This window comes from Mandrillus leucophaeus, unplaced genomic scaffold (genome assembly GCF_000951045.1).
Source record: "Mandrillus leucophaeus isolate KB7577 unplaced genomic scaffold, Mleu.le_1.0 Scaffold148, whole genome shotgun sequence".
Taxonomy (NCBI): domain Eukaryota; kingdom Metazoa; phylum Chordata; class Mammalia; order Primates; family Cercopithecidae; genus Mandrillus; species Mandrillus leucophaeus.
Window position 1 is genome coordinate 3,868,779 of NW_012101454.1, and position 5,446 is coordinate 3,874,224.

Consider the following 5,446-nt stretch of genomic DNA (forward strand, 5'->3'; position numbering starts at 1 on the left):
TGTATTAACTCCCCTCCTCCATCACAAAAAAGCAGTAATTTAGCATGCCAATAAGCGTACAGAATCAAAACATTCTTTTGAACATTATGCTTATTGATTATCTGGTGATAAATAAGATACAAAGGGAATGGCCTATGACAGAAATAAGAGATGTGAAATGGATAATGATGAAATGAAAGCCTAAAACTGAAAGAATGCTTAAAATGGAAAAGGTAAGATGCAGAGTGAATCAAAAAATAAAAGACAGGAAATAGCATAATAATGTAATTATGAAAGGAAATAAACAGGATTAATTGAGATGAGGTACTAGAGAATAAATAAGAGAATTATTCTTATTCTTGTATTATATGCTTAGCGAAGATAGCTTTCTTTGCTGGATGTATAAATATAAAACAGAAGTTTTAAAAGCAAAGGAAACCTCATGAATCTTGAAATCAGATCAATAATTTACTAAATTTGATTTGATACAACAACTGAATAAGTCATGCCAATTCTTGGCTCTGTGTTCCAAGCTTAGTAGGAGTAAAAAACTGCTGGTAATGTAGTTCTCAACTCTCAAAAGGCAGTTTCCATCTATTTGACATCATTTGAATCCAAGCTAAAAGTAGAAATGGCACAAATAGTTGAAAGTCAAAGTACATAGCTTTGTTCTCTGCTGCTGTAATATAGTTTGGAAATGTATCCATGAAGGCACTAAAGCCGAATAATAAGCTCATATTGAAAACACAGATTTTTAAAAATACAACCGTCAACTGTTTATCTATATGAAGTGGTTTTCACAGGCTTTTCCCCTGAAAAATGTCACTGTACTTGTTAAACAAGTATTTAAAGAGATTTACTATGAATTATTCCATGAAATGTCCTGTTTCAGACAGGTTCCTTTCTTTGGTGGGGGTTGGGGGGGTGCGGTATACAAACCTACCTTGACTGATTATATTAACCACAAACTATAACAACAAAACAAAACTTTTGATGTTTGCAGATTTGGGATGGTCGCTGAGCTCACAAGTATTTCTCTAGTAGCCATGTGCAGGCAACCCCTCCCTTCTTTCTGAGAATTGTATTCCCTTCCTGACAGATTTAGACACGTGTCCCAGATGGGAACTGTCCTTTCCTCATGATTGCATTTCCCCAGCGATGAGGTAGGAACCTGACTCTACCTAATTCGATGAAGTTAATCCTAGGACTCTCCAATAATCACATCTCCACACACCATCCCTGATATTCACTGACCTTCAGTGACTGTTTTAGATAAGAGTCTAAGAGACAAGTTAGCCAATTAAATGTCCTTCCCAGGTTTTTAACCCTTTGTTAGAAGAAGATAATCTCTCTTCTCCAGTCTAAATACCATGATGTTGTGAACCTGGAGATGCTAGAAGCTGCGTTTATACTATGCGGAAATGTTATTCAGAGATAATGAAGCAAATGTGAAAGATAAAGAATGCTCAAAAAGTTACATGTGGGATTACCATATGATCCAGCAATTCTACTCTTAGGCATATACCCAAAACAATGGAAAGCAGGGACTCAGACAGATACTTGTACACCAAGGTTCATAGCAGTACTATTCACAATAACCAAAAGGTAGAAACAATCCAAATGTCCTTCAACAGATGAATGTATAAAGAAAATGTGGGTCAACCAGGTTCCCTCCCCACAGCAACATGGCCGCTTCTCTTCCTCAGCATGGTGACTGGCTTCCCCTCAGGACCTGTTGCCACAGGCGGACCTCCTGCGCACTGGCAACCTGAGACCATCATGCAGTTTATGCTGCTTTTTATTAAAAGTTGTCAGGGAAAGCCTCTACTGCAAAAATGGTATATCCAGCTATTGGACAAAGAGAAGGAAGATATTACAAGAGAACTTGTTCACTTTAGCACAGAAACCTAAAATGTGAAGATATCTGAAGATTGTTTACAAAAGATATGCCAGTTTGTATATTTGCTGTGCTACTGCGAATCAGGGCAATGAACTAAGTACCCTGGAAACGATTCATCATGACATGGAATTATTTGACAAGTATTTTGGCAGTGTATGTGAACTTAATATCATCTTTAATTTTGAAGAGGTTCATTTTATTTTGGATGAGTTCTTTTGGGAGGGGAAGTTAGGAAACCTCCAAGAAAAATGTCCTTAAGGCAATTCCACAGGCTTATCTACCACAGGAGGAAGCTTAAACCCCACACAGAGTTCTCAAAGAAACTGGACTGACATAACACTCCTCCTTGTTGATGACTTCCTGTGGCATTTCACACACTGTAGATGACCCCTGTCTTCATGTCCATGTTAGCTAATGGTGTAAGATGATGTCTTGTCAGCGTTACTGTTTTTCTAAGCTACTTCATTCAAGCCTATATGATTTTCTTTTTTTTCTTTCTTTTTTTTTTTTTTTTTGGAGACAAGAGTCTCACTCTGCTGCCTAGGCTGGAGTGCAGTGGAGTGATCTCGGCTTACTGCAAACTCGCCTCCCGGGTTCACGCCATTCTCCTGCCTCGGCCTCCCGAGTCGCTGGGACTACAGGTGCCTGCCACCACGCCCAGCTAATTTTTTGTATTTTTAGTAGAGATGGGGTTTCACCATGTTAGCCGGGATGGTCTTGATCTCCTGACCTCGTGATCTGCCCACCTCAGCCTCCCAAAGTGCTGGGATTACAGGCTTAAGCCATTGCGCCCAGCCATATACAATTTTTTAAGAAGGAACTTTGGTTAATCAAGTGATAAGTTAAAGGACTTAAATGTGAATGGGGCAGAAAAAGAAGACTTTTCTGGATATTTTAAAGTTTATAGGTCAGTTTCTCTTAATCTGATTATATACACATATGAAAATGACATATCTGTTTATATGTAAAATGAAACAATTGGGCAATATACATTTATTAATTACTATATTTGACAAAGAAATTCTTAAATTATAATGTGAAACTTCATTTTATAAAACCAAAGACTAGTGAACATTTCAGTATACATAAGAGTAAAGGGAATTGACATGTCACATATTGAATGAATGGAAACTTAGTCTTGTTGAAACTTTAGAAAGCAGATTTATGCCAAAGACTCCTATTGGAAACTACATACCTTAAAAAAGGGGTGGGGGGAGAATACAGATTATTTTAAATGACTAAATTGGAATAATACTGTTTACACTAAAAATTATTTCTTAAGCATTCTGAACCTGGAATGAGAAACAGGATTGTTTCATAATAGCAAGCATGTAATTCTTAAGGTAAAGGCACATTTGACTCCTGAGATGAATTTTTGTGGACACAATCACTTAGTTGGATGGTTTTTGATGCCCCAAAATAAAGTGGAAATATTAATTTGCCAGGGATTCTTCATAACAGTATCTTACAGTAAACATGTTGCTCTCTTCACAAAGTGTTGTGTATAAAGACATTGCATGAAGTATGAATGTTCCTTCTGCAGTGCTTGTGAAAACCAAATTTATTTTGCTTCCCTATGCCTTCCCTCCATGGAGAAGTGCTACAAACTTTACAGTGTCTTCTTTTCTTTCCATGGCATTGCCTAATTAACAGAAGTCTTACAAAAATTTAAAAAGAGTCCGGGCACGGTGACTCACACCTGTAATCCCAGCACTTTTGGAGGCCAAGGCAGTCAGATCACCTGAGGTCAGGAACTCAAGACCGGCCTGGCCAACATGGTGAAACCTCATCTCTACTAAAACTACAAAAAGTAGCCAGGTGTGGTGGCAGATGCCTGTAATCCTGGCACTCGGGAGGCTGACTCAGGAGAATTGCTTGAACCCAGGAGGCAGAGGTTGCAGTGAGCCAAGATTGTGCCACTGCACTCCAGCCTGGGGCACAAGAGCCAGACTTCATCTCAAAGAAAAAAAAAATTAAAATTAACTTTTCTTTCTTTTTTTTTTTTGGAGATGGAGTTTTGTTCTTGTTGCCCAGGCTGGAGTGCAGTGGCACGATCTCGGCTCACTGCAACCTCCTTGTCTCAGTTTCAAGCAATTATCCTGCCTCAATCCCAAGTAGCTAGGATTACTGGGATTACAGGAGCCCACCACTACACCTGGCCATTTTTTTTTTGTATGTTTAGTAAAGATGGGGTTTCACCATGTTGGCCAGGCTGGTCTCAAACTCCTGACCTCACCTTTCATATAAAAAAGTGAGAGTTGAATGAGGTAAAGGGGCATTAGTTGGTCTTAAATTTTTTAAAGCTCTATAATTGTCCAGCATCACTTTTCTAAGTACTTGTAAGTATGTAAACATGTCTTCATGGTTTATACTTTCACTTGTATATTCTGGGATGGATTAAGCCTTGTGACTATGACCAATATTCAGGCCATGTGAGCACTGTCTCATTGCATTGCCAATTAGTTGTAATAAACATTGAATGTACATACACACACACACAAAATGTGGAACATACCTACAATGGAACAGCAGTCATCCATAAAAAGTAAAACTTTGATACATACTGTTGCAGGAATCAGGAGGGCCAGAGAGACCACTGGATGAAATAGGAGGATTTGTTGAGTGCACTCAGAGCCAGTGGATTAACATCCGAAGACTGGGCCCAGAGCAAAGACAGCACTTGACTTTTATACACACTTCTAAAAGGAGGTGGGCTAGCTTGAAACAAGCTTATGGTGGCACAAAAGCAAGGATACAGAAGCAGAACAAAAGCAGTTAATCATACTATGACAGGTTCATAACTCAGGCTTACATATAACTCTTGCTATATGGCCCAGATGGCTGTTATCCAGGCTTGCTCTTGTGCCTTGCATGGGTTTATCTCATAACCTTCACTATGGTACCTAGGTGGCTGCAATCCAGGCCTGCTTAGGCGTCTCATGATCTTCACTGTGCTGCTTAGATGAAAAACAGAATCATAAGAGAAAGGAAAATTTGTTTCTCTTCTCCCTATGTTGAAGGAGTGCTGAGAGAGTCTCCAGAGCACTTTCCTTTGAGCCCTAGCTTCTTAGATAGTGTCATCAAAATTTTTCCTTGATCTGGGCTGTGCCTGTTACTGCCTTTTGGAGTGAGTCAGCCTAACAAAGGAGAACTTATTTTTCTCATTTTAATTTTATTTTCTTCTTTCTCTAATTTCTGCCTCAATACTACAACATAAATGAAGCTTGAAAACACTATGCTAGGTAGAATAAGCCAGACACAAAAGAACAAGTATTTTATGATTTCATTTATATGATGTACCTCGAATACACAATTTATAGAGACAGAAAGTAGAATAGTGGTTACCAGGGGCTGGAAGCAGGGAGGAATACAGAATTATTGTTAACGAGTACAGGGTTTCTGTTTAGGATGATAAAAAAGGTCTGTAAATGCTTAGTTGTGAAGGTTGCATAATATTGTGAACATAATACCACTGAATTGTATACTTAAAAATGGTTAAAATGGTACATTTTCTTATGTAAATTTTAACACACTCTCACCACACACACACACACACACACACACACA

General features: G+C 38.5%; 1 pseudogene; it reads left to right on the plus strand.

Moving 5' to 3' along the window:
* The first annotated feature begins 1,655 nt into the window (after nt 1-1,655).
* On the plus strand, nt 1,656-2,216 carry LOC105535583 (annotated as a pseudogene).
* Nucleotides 2,217-5,446: the final 3,230 nt, after the last annotated feature.